This window comes from Schistocerca piceifrons, chromosome 5 (assembly GCF_021461385.2).
Source record: "Schistocerca piceifrons isolate TAMUIC-IGC-003096 chromosome 5, iqSchPice1.1, whole genome shotgun sequence".
In the NCBI taxonomy this organism is placed as follows: Eukaryota; Metazoa; Arthropoda; class Insecta; order Orthoptera; family Acrididae; genus Schistocerca; species Schistocerca piceifrons.
The window spans coordinates 598,874,110-598,886,362 of NC_060142.1; the positions used below are offsets into that span (position 1 = coordinate 598,874,110).

The 12,253-nt window shown below is 49.9% G+C and overlaps 21 non-coding genes across 21 annotated transcripts; all 21 read left to right on the top strand.

Moving 5' to 3' along the window:
- The first annotated feature begins 296 nt into the window (after nucleotides 1–296).
- Trnat-cgu lies at nucleotides 297–368 on the top strand. Its single transcript has one exon. It is a non-coding gene; the product is annotated as a tRNA-Thr (tRNA).
- A 333-nt stretch (nucleotides 369–701) lies between these two features.
- On the top strand, nucleotides 702–775 carry Trnan-guu. Its single transcript has one exon. It is a non-coding gene; the product is annotated as a tRNA-Asn (tRNA).
- Nucleotides 776–1,464: 689 nt separating this feature from the next.
- Nucleotides 1,465–1,536, top strand: Trnat-cgu. The gene has a single exon. It is a non-coding gene; the product is annotated as a tRNA-Thr (tRNA).
- A 333-nt stretch (nucleotides 1,537–1,869) lies between these two features.
- On the top strand, nucleotides 1,870–1,943 carry Trnan-guu. Its single transcript has one exon. It is a non-coding gene; the product is annotated as a tRNA-Asn (tRNA).
- Nucleotides 1,944–2,632: 689 nt separating this feature from the next.
- On the top strand, nucleotides 2,633–2,704 carry Trnat-cgu. The gene has a single exon. It is a non-coding gene; the product is annotated as a tRNA-Thr (tRNA).
- Nucleotides 2,705–3,037: 333 nt separating this feature from the next.
- Trnan-guu lies at nucleotides 3,038–3,111 on the top strand. The gene has a single exon. It is a non-coding gene; the product is annotated as a tRNA-Asn (tRNA).
- Nucleotides 3,112–3,800: 689 nt separating this feature from the next.
- Nucleotides 3,801–3,872, top strand: Trnat-cgu. The gene has a single exon. It is a non-coding gene; the product is annotated as a tRNA-Thr (tRNA).
- Nucleotides 3,873–4,205: 333 nt separating this feature from the next.
- Trnan-guu lies at nucleotides 4,206–4,279 on the top strand. The gene has a single exon. It is a non-coding gene; the product is annotated as a tRNA-Asn (tRNA).
- Nucleotides 4,280–4,968: 689 nt separating this feature from the next.
- On the top strand, nucleotides 4,969–5,040 carry Trnat-cgu. The gene has a single exon. It is a non-coding gene; the product is annotated as a tRNA-Thr (tRNA).
- Nucleotides 5,041–5,373: 333 nt separating this feature from the next.
- On the top strand, nucleotides 5,374–5,447 carry Trnan-guu. Its single transcript has one exon. It is a non-coding gene; the product is annotated as a tRNA-Asn (tRNA).
- A 689-nt stretch (nucleotides 5,448–6,136) lies between these two features.
- Nucleotides 6,137–6,208, top strand: Trnat-cgu. Its single transcript has one exon. It is a non-coding gene; the product is annotated as a tRNA-Thr (tRNA).
- Nucleotides 6,209–6,541: 333 nt separating this feature from the next.
- Nucleotides 6,542–6,615, top strand: Trnan-guu. Its single transcript has one exon. It is a non-coding gene; the product is annotated as a tRNA-Asn (tRNA).
- Nucleotides 6,616–7,304: 689 nt separating this feature from the next.
- Trnat-cgu lies at nucleotides 7,305–7,376 on the top strand. The gene has a single exon. It is a non-coding gene; the product is annotated as a tRNA-Thr (tRNA).
- A 333-nt stretch (nucleotides 7,377–7,709) lies between these two features.
- On the top strand, nucleotides 7,710–7,783 carry Trnan-guu. The gene has a single exon. It is a non-coding gene; the product is annotated as a tRNA-Asn (tRNA).
- Nucleotides 7,784–8,472: 689 nt separating this feature from the next.
- Nucleotides 8,473–8,544, top strand: Trnat-cgu. Its single transcript has one exon. It is a non-coding gene; the product is annotated as a tRNA-Thr (tRNA).
- Nucleotides 8,545–8,877: 333 nt separating this feature from the next.
- On the top strand, nucleotides 8,878–8,951 carry Trnan-guu. Its single transcript has one exon. It is a non-coding gene; the product is annotated as a tRNA-Asn (tRNA).
- A 689-nt stretch (nucleotides 8,952–9,640) lies between these two features.
- Trnat-cgu lies at nucleotides 9,641–9,712 on the top strand. Its single transcript has one exon. It is a non-coding gene; the product is annotated as a tRNA-Thr (tRNA).
- Nucleotides 9,713–10,045: 333 nt separating this feature from the next.
- On the top strand, nucleotides 10,046–10,119 carry Trnan-guu. The gene has a single exon. It is a non-coding gene; the product is annotated as a tRNA-Asn (tRNA).
- Nucleotides 10,120–10,808: 689 nt separating this feature from the next.
- Trnat-cgu lies at nucleotides 10,809–10,880 on the top strand. The gene has a single exon. It is a non-coding gene; the product is annotated as a tRNA-Thr (tRNA).
- A 333-nt stretch (nucleotides 10,881–11,213) lies between these two features.
- Trnan-guu lies at nucleotides 11,214–11,287 on the top strand. Its single transcript has one exon. It is a non-coding gene; the product is annotated as a tRNA-Asn (tRNA).
- Nucleotides 11,288–11,976: 689 nt separating this feature from the next.
- On the top strand, nucleotides 11,977–12,048 carry Trnat-cgu. The gene has a single exon. It is a non-coding gene; the product is annotated as a tRNA-Thr (tRNA).
- The last annotated feature ends 205 nt before the right edge of the window (nucleotides 12,049–12,253 follow it).

The window sequence follows — 12,253 nt, forward strand, 5'->3', positions numbered from 1 at the left end:
GCCACTGTGGACAACAGCGCACTGTAGCCAGAGAGAGGAGCCGAAAGGCGCATTTCGCAGTCGAGCCACGCTATCCCACAAGCTGTGCACTAGGTCAGGATTGTGCAGACCGCTAACTTTTGGTGGGCCGACGCTCGTCGTCGATCGTAAGGGCGAAACATTCAAGAGATTTGGAAAACGGCAATGTGGACACCCCCAGCAGCAGCTGTGTGCCAAATCCGATATCTGGTCGAGGGCTGCAAGATTCAGTATGATGAAGTAACAATTTGGGGATAGCTCACAAACGCTAAGCTGCCGCCTTCTTAGCTCAGTGGTAGAGCACTGGTCTCGTAAACCAGGGGTCGTGAGTTCGAACCTCACAGAAGGCATTCATTATTTAAACCTTCCTGCAAGGAGCGGAGCTATCTCGAGCAGCATCTAACACATGGCAGTACACTGAATGAAAGGGATGTTCTACAACCTATGACAAGTATTCTACTGGCCTCAGAGGTTTTCTGAATGCATAGGCAGAACATTGGTTTGTACGCATTTTGTAGTATAATGTCATGCTTGGCGATGTCATTCGTTTACGAGCCTCGCTACAGTGTGCATGCACGTTATCCATGTGAAGAGGCGTAAGCAAATGCTACCATTCTGCGAGATTCCTGCAGAAGGTATACGAATTGCGTTGATATACAGAGCACAAGGGAGCTAAAGTCAAGGCCTCCGTGGCGCAATCGGCTAGCGCGTTCGGCTGTTAACCGAAAGGTTGGTGGTTCGAGCCCACCCGGGGGCGAAATCGTTTTAACCGGCACCGAGGTGAGGACATACGTCAACTTTGTTAGAGATACACAGCTAGTGTGACAATTTGGCTGCGTTTGAGTGATGCCACAGAGCCTTATACACATTCAGCCAAGTGACACTGTAGGTAAAAACATGGCCCTACACAGACGTTCTGCTGTTTTCCTTTTTATTCGTCATGTGTGACACTGCAGTAGAGGGACGCCCGCTACAAAAGACGTATTCTTTACATTCAATTTCAGCATATACGTCGCGAGTGCCATATGACAGGGCCTGTCTCTCGATGTCGATTTGTATTTGGTGTGTCTTAAGTGTCGGTCTGCAGTAGGCCGCTGTTGGCCGAGCGACGTGCAGTCGCCTTACATGAAGCCCCATGGGCAACGCCAGTGCCACTGTGGACAACAGCGCACTGTAGCCAGAGAGAGGAGCCGAAAGGCGCATTTCGCAGTCGAGCCACGCTATCCCACAAGCTGTGCACTAGGTCAGGATTGTGCAGACCGCTAACTTTTGGTGGGCCGACGCTCGTCGTCGATCGTAAGGGCGAAACATTCAAGAGATTTGGAAAACGGCAATGTGGACACCCCCAGCAGCAGCTGTGTGCCAAATCCGATATCTGGTCGAGGGCTGCAAGATTCAGTATGATGAAGTAACAATTTGGGGATAGCTCACAAACGCTAAGCTGCCGCCTTCTTAGCTCAGTGGTAGAGCACTGGTCTCGTAAACCAGGGGTCGTGAGTTCGAACCTCACAGAAGGCATTCATTATTTAAACCTTCCTGCAAGGAGCGGAGCTATCTCGAGCAGCATCTAACACATGGCAGTACACTGAATGAAAGGGATGTTCTACAACCTATGACAAGTATTCTACTGGCCTCAGAGGTTTTCTGAATGCATAGGCAGAACATTGGTTTGTATGCATTTTGTAGTATAATGTCATGCTTGGCGATGTCATTCGTTTACGAGCCTCGCTACAGTGTGCATGCACGTTATCCATGTGAAGAGGCGTAAGCAAATGCTACCATTCTGCGAGATTCCTGCAGAAGGTATACGAATTGCGTTGATATACAGAGCACAAGGGAGCTAAAGTCAAGGCCTCCGTGGCGCAATCGGCTAGCGCGTTCGGCTGTTAACCGAAAGGTTGGTGGTTCGAGCCCACCCGGGGGCGAAATCGTTTTAACCGGCACCGAGGTGAGGACATACGTCAACTTTGTTAGAGATACACAGCTAGTGTGACAATTTGGCTGCGTTTGAGTGATGCCACAGAGCCTTATACACATTCAGCCAAGTGACACTGTAGGTAAAAACATGGCCCTACACAGACGTTCTGATGTTTTCCTTTTTATTCGTCATGTGTGACACTGCAGTAGAGGGACGCCCGCTACAAAAGACGTATTCTTTACATTCAATTTCAGCATATACGTCGCGAGTGCCATATGACAGGGCCTGTCTCTCGATGTCGATTTGTATTTGGTGTGTCTTAAGTGTCGGTCTGCAGTAGGCCGCTGTTGGCCGAGCGACGTGCAGTCGCCTTACATGAAGCCCCATGGGCAACGCCAGTGCCACTGTGGACAACAGCGCACTGTAGCCAGAGAGAGGAGCCGAAAGGCGCATTTCGCAGTCGAGCCACGCTATCCCACAAGCTGTGCACTAGGTCAGGATTGTGCAGACCGCTAACTTTTGGTGGGCCGACGCTCGTCGTCGATCGTAAGGGCGAAACATTCAAGAGATTTGGAAAACGGCAATGTGGACACCCCCAGCAGCAGCTGTGTGCCAAATCCGATATCTGGTCGAGGGCTGCAAGATTCAGTATGATGAAGTAACAATTTGGGGATAGCTCACAAACGCTAAGCTGCCGCCTTCTTAGCTCAGTGGTAGAGCACTGGTCTCGTAAACCAGGGGTCGTGAGTTCGAACCTCACAGAAGGCATTCATTATTTAAACCTTCCTGCAAGGAGCGGAGCTATCTCGAGCAGCATCTAACACATGGCAGTACACTGAATGAAAGGGATGTTCTACAACCTATGACAAGTATTCTACTGGCCTCAGAGGTTTTCTGAATGCATAGGCAGAACATTGGTTTGTACGCATTTTGTAGTATAATGTCATGCTTGGCGATGTCATTCGTTTACGAGCCTCGCTACAGTGTGCATGCACGTTATCCATGTGAAGAGGCGTAAGCAAATGCTACCATTCTGCGAGATTCCTGCAGAAGGTATACGAATTGCGTTGATATACAGAGCACAAGGGAGCTAAAGTCAAGGCCTCCGTGGCGCAATCGGCTAGCGCGTTCGGCTGTTAACCGAAAGGTTGGTGGTTCGAGCCCACCCGGGGGCGAAATCGTTTTAACCGGCACCGAGGTGAGGACATACGTCAACTTTGTTAGAGATACACAGCTAGTGTGACAATTTGGCTGCGTTTGAGTGATGCCACAGAGCCTTATACACATTCAGCCAAGTGACACTGTAGGTAAAAACATGGCCCTACACAGACGTTCTGCTGTTTTCCTTTTTATTCGTCATGTGTGACACTGCAGTAGAGGGACGCCCGCTACAAAAGACGTATTCTTTACATTCAATTTCAGCATATACGTCGCGAGTGCCATATGACAGGGCCTGTCTCTCGATGTCGATTTGTATTTGGTGTGTCTTAAGTGTCGGTCTGCAGTAGGCCGCTGTTGGCCGAGCGACGTGCAGTCGCCTTACATGAAGCCCCATGGGCAACGCCAGTGCCACTGTGGACAACAGCGCACTGTAGCCAGAGAGAGGAGCCGAAAGGCGCATTTCGCAGTCGAGCCACGCTATCCCACAAGCTGTGCACTAGGTCAGGATTGTGCAGACCGCTAACTTTTGGTGGGCCGACGCTCGTCGTCGATCGTAAGGGCGAAACATTCAAGAGATTTGGAAAACGGCAATGTGGACACCCCCAGCAGCAGCTGTGTGCCAAATCCGATATCTGGTCGAGGGCTGCAAGATTCAGTATGATGAAGTAACAATTTGGGGATAGCTCACAAACGCTAAGCTGCCGCCTTCTTAGCTCAGTGGTAGAGCACTGGTCTCGTAAACCAGGGGTCGTGAGTTCGAACCTCACAGAAGGCATTCATTATTTAAACCTTCCTGCAAGGAGCGGAGCTATCTCGAGCAGCATCTAACACATGGCAGTACACTGAATGAAAGGGATGTTCTACAACCTATGACAAGTATTCTACTGGCCTCAGAGGTTTTCTGAATGCATAGGCAGAACATTGGTTTGTATGCATTTTGTAGTATAATGTCATGCTTGGCGATGTCATTCGTTTACGAGCCTCGCTACAGTGTGCATGCACGTTATCCATGTGAAGAGGCGTAAGCAAATGCTACCATTCTGCGAGATTCCTGCAGAAGGTATACGAATTGCGTTGATATACAGAGCACAAGGGAGCTAAAGTCAAGGCCTCCGTGGCGCAATCGGCTAGCGCGTTCGGCTGTTAACCGAAAGGTTGGTGGTTCGAGCCCACCCGGGGGCGAAATCGTTTTAACCGGCACCGAGGTGAGGACATACGTCAACTTTGTTAGAGATACACAGCTAGTGTGACAATTTGGCTGCGTTTGAGTGATGCCACAGAGCCTTATACACATTCAGCCAAGTGACACTGTAGGTAAAAACATGGCCCTACACAGACGTTCTGCTGTTTTCCTTTTTATTCGTCATGTGTGACACTGCAGTAGAGGGACGCCCGCTACAAAAGACGTATTCTTTACATTCAATTTCAGCATATACGTCGCGAGTGCCATATGACAGGGCCTGTCTCTCGATGTCGATTTGTATTTGGTGTGTCTTAAGTGTCGGTCTGCAGTAGGCCGCTGTTGGCCGAGCGACGTGCAGTCGCCTTACATGAAGCCCCATGGGCAACGCCAGTGCCACTGTGGACAACAGCGCACTGTAGCCAGAGAGAGGAGCCGAAAGGCGCATTTCGCAGTCGAGCCACGCTATCCCACAAGCTGTGCACTAGGTCAGGATTGTGCAGACCGCTAACTTTTGGTGGGCCGACGCTCGTCGTCGATCGTAAGGGCGAAACATTCAAGAGATTTGGAAAACGGCAATGTGGACACCCCCAGCAGCAGCTGTGTGCCAAATCCGATATCTGGTCGAGGGCTGCAAGATTCAGTATGATGAAGTAACAATTTGGGGATAGCTCACAAACGCTAAGCTGCCGCCTTCTTAGCTCAGTGGTAGAGCACTGGTCTCGTAAACCAGGGGTCGTGAGTTCGAACCTCACAGAAGGCATTCATTTTTTAAACCTTCCTGCAAGGAGCGGAGCTATCTGGAGCGGCATCTAACACATGGCAGTACACTGAATGAAAGGGATGTTCTACAACCTATGACAAGTATTCTACTGGCCTCAGAGGTTTTCTGAATGCATAGGCAGAACATTGGTTTGTATGCATTTTGTAGTATAATGTCATGCTTGGCGATGTCATTCGTTTACGAGCCTCGCTACAGTGTGCATGCACGTTATCCATGTGAAGAGGCGTAAGCAAATGCTACCATTCTGCGAGATTCCTGCAGAAGGTATACGAATTGCGTTGATATACAGAGCACAAGGGAGCTAAAGTCAAGGCCTCCGTGGCGCAATCGGCTAGCGCGTTCGGCTGTTAACCGAAAGGTTGGTGGTTCGAGCCCACCCGGGGGCGAAATCGTTTTAACCGGCACCGAGGTGAGGACATACGTCAACTTTGTTAGAGATACACAGCTAGTGTGACAATTTGGCTGCGTTTGAGTGATGCCACAGAGCCTTATACACATTCAGCCAAGTGACACTGTAGGTAAAAACATGGCCCTACACAGACGTTCTGCTGTTTTCCTTTTTATTCGTCATGTGTGACACTGCAGTAGAGGGACGCCCGCTACAAAAGACGTATTCTTTACATTCAATTTCAGCATATACGTCGCGAGTGCCATATGACAGGGCCTGTCTCTCGATGTCGATTTGTATTTGGTGTGTCTTAAGTGTCGGTCTGCAGTAGGCCGCTGTTGGCCGAGCGACGTGCAGTCGCCTTACATGAAGCCCCATGGGCAACGCCAGTGCCACTGTGGACAACAGCGCACTGTAGCCAGAGAGAGGAGCCGAAAGGCGCATTTCGCAGTCGAGCCACGCTATCCCACAAGCTGTGCACTAGGTCAGGATTGTGCAGACCGCTAACTTTTGGTGGGCCGACGCTCGTCGTCGATCGTAAGGGCGAAACATTCAAGAGATTTGGAAAACGGCAATGTGGACACCCCCAGCAGCAGCTGTGTGCCAAATCCGATATCTGGTCGAGGGCTGCAAGATTCAGTATGATGAAGTAACAATTTGGGGATAGCTCACAAACGCTAAGCTGCCGCCTTCTTAGCTCAGTGGTAGAGCACTGGTCTCGTAAACCAGGGGTCGTGAGTTCGAACCTCACAGAAGGCATTCATTATTTAAACCTTCCTGCAAGGAGCGGAGCTATCTCGAGCAGCATCTAACACATGGCAGTACACTGAATGAAAGGGATGTTCTACAACCTATGACAAGTATTCTACTGGCCTCAGAGGTTTTCTGAATGCATAGGCAGAACATTGGTTTGTACGCATTTTGTAGTATAATGTCATGCTTGGCGATGTCATTCGTTTACGAGCCTCGCTACAGTGTGCATGCACGTTATCCATGTGAAGAGGCGTAAGCAAATGCTACCATTCTGCGAGATTCCTGCAGAAGGTATACGAATTGCGTTGATATACAGAGCACAAGGGAGCTAAAGTCAAGGCCTCCGTGGCGCAATCGGCTAGCGCGTTCGGCTGTTAACCGAAAGGTTGGTGGTTCGAGCCCACCCGGGGGCGAAATCGTTTTAACCGGCACCGAGGTGAGGACATACGTCAACTTTGTTAGAGATACACAGCTAGTGTGACAATTTGGCTGCGTTTGAGTGATGCCACAGAGCCTTATACACATTCAGCCAAGTGACACTGTAGGTAAAAACATGGCCCTACACAGACGTTCTGCTGTTTTCCTTTTTATTCGTCATGTGTGACACTGCAGTAGAGGGACGCCCGCTACAAAAGACGTATTCTTTACATTCAATTTCAGCATATACGTCGCGAGTGCCATATGACAGGGCCTGTCTCTCGATGTCGATTTGTATTTGGTGTGTCTTAAGTGTCGGTCTGCAGTAGGCCGCTGTTGGCCGAGCGACGTGCAGTCGCCTTACATGAAGCCCCATGGGCAACGCCAGTGCCACTGTGGACAACAGCGCACTGTAGCCAGAGAGAGGAGCCGAAAGGCGCATTTCGCAGTCGAGCCACGCTATCCCACAAGCTGTGCACTAGGTCAGGATTGTGCAGACCGCTAACTTTTGGTGGGCCGACGCTCGTCGTCGATCGTAAGGGCGAAACATTCAAGAGATTTGGAAAACGGCAATGTGGACACCCCCAGCAGCAGCTGTGTGCCAAATCCGATATCTGGTCGAGGGCTGCAAGATTCAGTATGATGAAGTAACAATTTGGGGATAGCTCACAAACGCTAAGCTGCCGCCTTCTTAGCTCAGTGGTAGAGCACTGGTCTCGTAAACCAGGGGTCGTGAGTTCGAACCTCACAGAAGGCATTCATTATTTAAACCTTCCTGCAAGGAGCGGAGCTATCTCGAGCAGCATCTAACACATGGCAGTACACTGAATGAAAGGGATGTTCTACAACCTATGACAAGTATTCTACTGGCCTCAGAGGTTTTCTGAATGCATAGGCAGAACATTGGTTTGTATGCATTTTGTAGTATAATGTCATGCTTGGCGATGTCATTCGTTTACGAGCCTCGCTACAGTGTGCATGCACGTTATCCATGTGAAGAGGCGTAAGCAAATGCTACCATTCTGCGAGATTCCTGCAGAAGGTATACGAATTGCGTTGATATACAGAGCACAAGGGAGCTAAAGTCAAGGCCTCCGTGGCGCAATCGGCTAGCGCGTTCGGCTGTTAACCGAAAGGTTGGTGGTTCGAGCCCACCCGGGGGCGAAATCGTTTTAACCGGCACCGAGGTGAGGACATACGTCAACTTTGTTAGAGATACACAGCTAGTGTGACAATTTGGCTGCGTTTGAGTGATGCCACAGAGCCTTATACACATTCAGCCAAGTGACACTGTAGGTAAAAACATGGCCCTACACAGACGTTCTGCTGTTTTCCTTTTTATTCGTCATGTGTGACACTGCAGTAGAGGGACGCCCGCTACAAAAGACGTATTCTTTACATTCAATTTCAGCATATACGTCGCGAGTGCCATATGACAGGGCCTGTCTCTCGATGTCGATTTGTATTTGGTGTGTCTTAAGTGTCGGTCTGCAGTAGGCCGCTGTTGGCCGAGCGACGTGCAGTCGCCTTACATGAAGCCCCATGGGCAACGCCAGTGCCACTGTGGACAACAGCGCACTGTAGCCAGAGAGAGGAGCCGAAAGGCGCATTTCGCAGTCGAGCCACGCTATCCCACAAGCTGTGCACTAGGTCAGGATTGTGCAGACCGCTAACTTTTGGTGGGCCGACGCTCGTCGTCGATCGTAAGGGCGAAACATTCAAGAGATTTGGAAAACGGCAATGTGGACACCCCCAGCAGCAGCTGTGTGCCAAATCCGATATCTGGTCGAGGGCTGCAAGATTCAGTATGATGAAGTAACAATTTGGGGATAGCTCACAAACGCTAAGCTGCCGCCTTCTTAGCTCAGTGGTAGAGCACTGGTCTCGTAAACCAGGGGTCGTGAGTTCGAACCTCACAGAAGGCATTCATTTTTTAAACCTTCCTGCAAGGAGCGGAGCTATCTGGAGCGGCATCTAACACATGGCAGTACACTGAATGAAAGGGATGTTCTACAACCTATGACAAGTATTCTACTGGCCTCAGAGGTTTTCTGAATGCATAGGCAGAACATTGGTTTGTATGCATTTTGTAGTATAATGTCATGCTTGGCGATGTCATTCGTTTACGAGCCTCGCTACAGTGTGCATGCACGTTATCCATGTGAAGAGGCGTAAGCAAATGCTACCATTCTGCGAGATTCCTGCAGAAGGTATACGAATTGCGTTGATATACAGAGCACAAGGGAGCTAAAGTCAAGGCCTCCGTGGCGCAATCGGCTAGCGCGTTCGGCTGTTAACCGAAAGGTTGGTGGTTCGAGCCCACCCGGGGGCGAAATCGTTTTAACCGGCACCGAGGTGAGGACATACGTCAACTTTGTTAGAGATACACAGCTAGTGTGACAATTTGGCTGCGTTTGAGTGATGCCACAGAGCCTTATACACATTCAGCCAAGTGACACTGTAGGTAAAAACATGGCCCTACACAGACGTTCTGCTGTTTTCCTTTTTATTCGTCATGTGTGACACTGCAGTAGAGGGACGCCCGCTACAAAAGACGTATTCTTTACATTCAATTTCAGCATATACGTCGCGAGTGCCATATGACAGGGCCTGTCTCTCGATGTCGATTTGTATTTGGTGTGTCTTAAGTGTCGGTCTGCAGTAGGCCGCTGTTGGCCGAGCGACGTGCAGTCGCCTTACATGAAGCCCCATGGGCAACGCCAGTGCCACTGTGGACAACAGCGCACTGTAGCCAGAGAGAGGAGCCGAAAGGCGCATTTCGCAGTCGAGCCACGCTATCCCACAAGCTGTGCACTAGGTCAGGATTGTGCAGACCGCTAACTTTTGGTGGGCCGACGCTCGTCGTCGATCGTAAGGGCGAAACATTCAAGAGATTTGGAAAACGGCAATGTGGACACCCCCAGCAGCAGCTGTGTGCCAAATCCGATATCTGGTCGAGGGCTGCAAGATTCAGTATGATGAAGTAACAATTTGGGGATAGCTCACAAACGCTAAGCTGCCGCCTTCTTAGCTCAGTGGTAGAGCACTGGTCTCGTAAACCAGGGGTCGTGAGTTCGAACCTCACAGAAGGCATTCATTATTTAAACCTTCCTGCAAGGAGCGGAGCTATCTCGAGCAGCATCTAACACATGGCAGTACACTGAATGAAAGGGATGTTCTACAACCTATGACAAGTATTCTACTGGCCTCAGAGGTTTTCTGAATGCATAGGCAGAACATTGGTTTGTATGCATTTTGTAGTATAATGTCATGCTTGGCGATGTCATTCGTTTACGAGCCTCGCTACAGTGTGCATGCACGTTATCCATGTGAAGAGGCGTAAGCAAATGCTACCATTCTGCGAGATTCCTGCAGAAGGTATACGAATTGCGTTGATATACAGAGCACAAGGGAGCTAAAGTCAAGGCCTCCGTGGCGCAATCGGCTAGCGCGTTCGGCTGTTAACCGAAAGGTTGGTGGTTCGAGCCCACCCGGGGGCGAAATCGTTTTAACCGGCACCGAGGTGAGGACATACGTCAACTTTGTTAGAGATACACAGCTAGTGTGACAATTTGGCTGCGTTTGAGTGATGCCACAGAGCCTTATACACTTTCAGCCAAGTGACACTGTAGGTAAAAACATGGCCCTACACAGACGTTCTGCTGTTTTCCTTTTTATTCGTCATGTGTGACACTGCAGTAGAGGGACGCCCGCTACAAAAGACGTATTCTTTACATTCAATTTCAGCATATACGTCGCGAGTGCCATATGACAGGGCCTGTCTCTCGATGTCGATTTGTATTTGGTGTGTCTTAAGTGTCGGTCTGCAGTAGGCCGCTGTTGGCCGAGCGACGTGCAGTCGCCTTACATGAAGCCCCATGGGCAACGCCAGTGCCACTGTGGACAACAGCGCACTGTAGCCAGAGAGAGGAGCCGAAAGGCGCATTTCGCAGTCGAGCCACGCTATCCCACAAGCTGTGCACTAGGTCAGGATTGTGCAGACCGCTAACTTTTGGTGGGCCGACGCTCGTCGTCGATCGTAAGGGCGAAACATTCAAGAGATTTGGAAAACGGCAATGTGGACACCCCCAGCAGCAGCTGTGTGCCAAATCCGATATCTGGTCGAGGGCTGCAAGATTCAGTATGATGAAGTAACAATTTGGGGATAGCTCACAAACGCTAAGCTGCCGCCTTCTTAGCTCAGTGGTAGAGCACTGGTCTCGTAAACCAAGGGTCGTGAGTTCGAACTTCACAGTAGGCATTCATTATTTAAACCTTCCTGCAAGGAGCGGAGCTATCTCGAGCAGCATCTAACACATGGCAGTACACTGAATGAAAGGGATGTTCTACAACCTATGACAAGTATTCTACTGGCCTCAGAGGTTTTCTGAATGCATAGGCAGAACATTGGTTTGTATGCATTTTGTAGTATAATGTCATGCTTGGCGATGTCATTCGTTTACGAGCCTCGCTACAGTGTGCATGCACGTTATCCATGTGAAGAGGCGTAAGCAAATGCTACCATTCTGCGAGATTCCTGCAGAAGGTATACGAATTGCGTTGATATACAGAGCACAAGGGAGCTAAAGTCAAGGCCTCCGTGGCGCAATCGGCTAGCGCGTTCGGCTGTTAACCGAAAGGTTGGTGGTTCGAGCCCACCCGGGGGCGAAATCGTTTTAACCGGCACCGAGGTGAGGACATACGTCAACTTTGTTAGAGATACACAGCTAGTGTGACAATTTGGCTGCGTTTGAGTGATGCCACAGAGCCTTATACACATTCAGCCAAGTGACACTGTAGGTAAAAACATGGCCCTACACAGACGTTCTGCTGTTTTCCTTTTTATTCGTCATGTGTGACACTGCAGTAGAGGGACGCCCGCTACAAAAGACGTATTCTTTACATTCAATTTCAGCATATACGTCGCGAGTGCCATATGACAGGGCCTGTCTCTCGATGTCGATTTGTATTTGGTGTGTCTTAAGTGTCGGTCTGCAGTAGGCCGCTGTTGGCCGAGCGACGTGCAGTCGCCTTACATGAAGCCCCATGGGCAACGCCAGTGCCACTGTGGACAACAGCGCACTGTAGCCAGAGAGAGGAGCCGAAAGGCGCATTTCGCAGTCGAGCCACGCTATCCCACAAGCTGTGCACTAGGTCAGGATTGTGCAGACCGCTAACTTTTGGTGGGCCGACGCTCGTCGTCGATCGTAAGGGCGAAACATTCAAGAGATTTGGAAAACGGCAATGTGGACACCCCCAGCAGCAGCTGTGTGCCAAATCCGATATCTGGTCGAGGGCTGCAAGATTCAGTATGATGAAGTAACAATTTGGGGATAGCTCACAAACGCTAAGCTGCCGCCTTCTTAGCTCAGTGGTAGAGCACTGGTCTCGTAAACCAAGGGTCGTGAGTTCGAACTTCACAGTAGGCATTCATTATTTAAACCTTCCTGCAAGGAGCGGAGCTATCTCGAGCAGCATCTAACACATGGCAGTACACTGAATGAAAGGGATGTTCTACAACCTATGACAAGTATTCTACTGGCCTCAGAGGTTTTCTGAATGCATAGGCAGAACATTGGTTTGTATGCATTTTGTAGTATAATGTCATGCTTGGCGATGTCATTCGTTTACGAG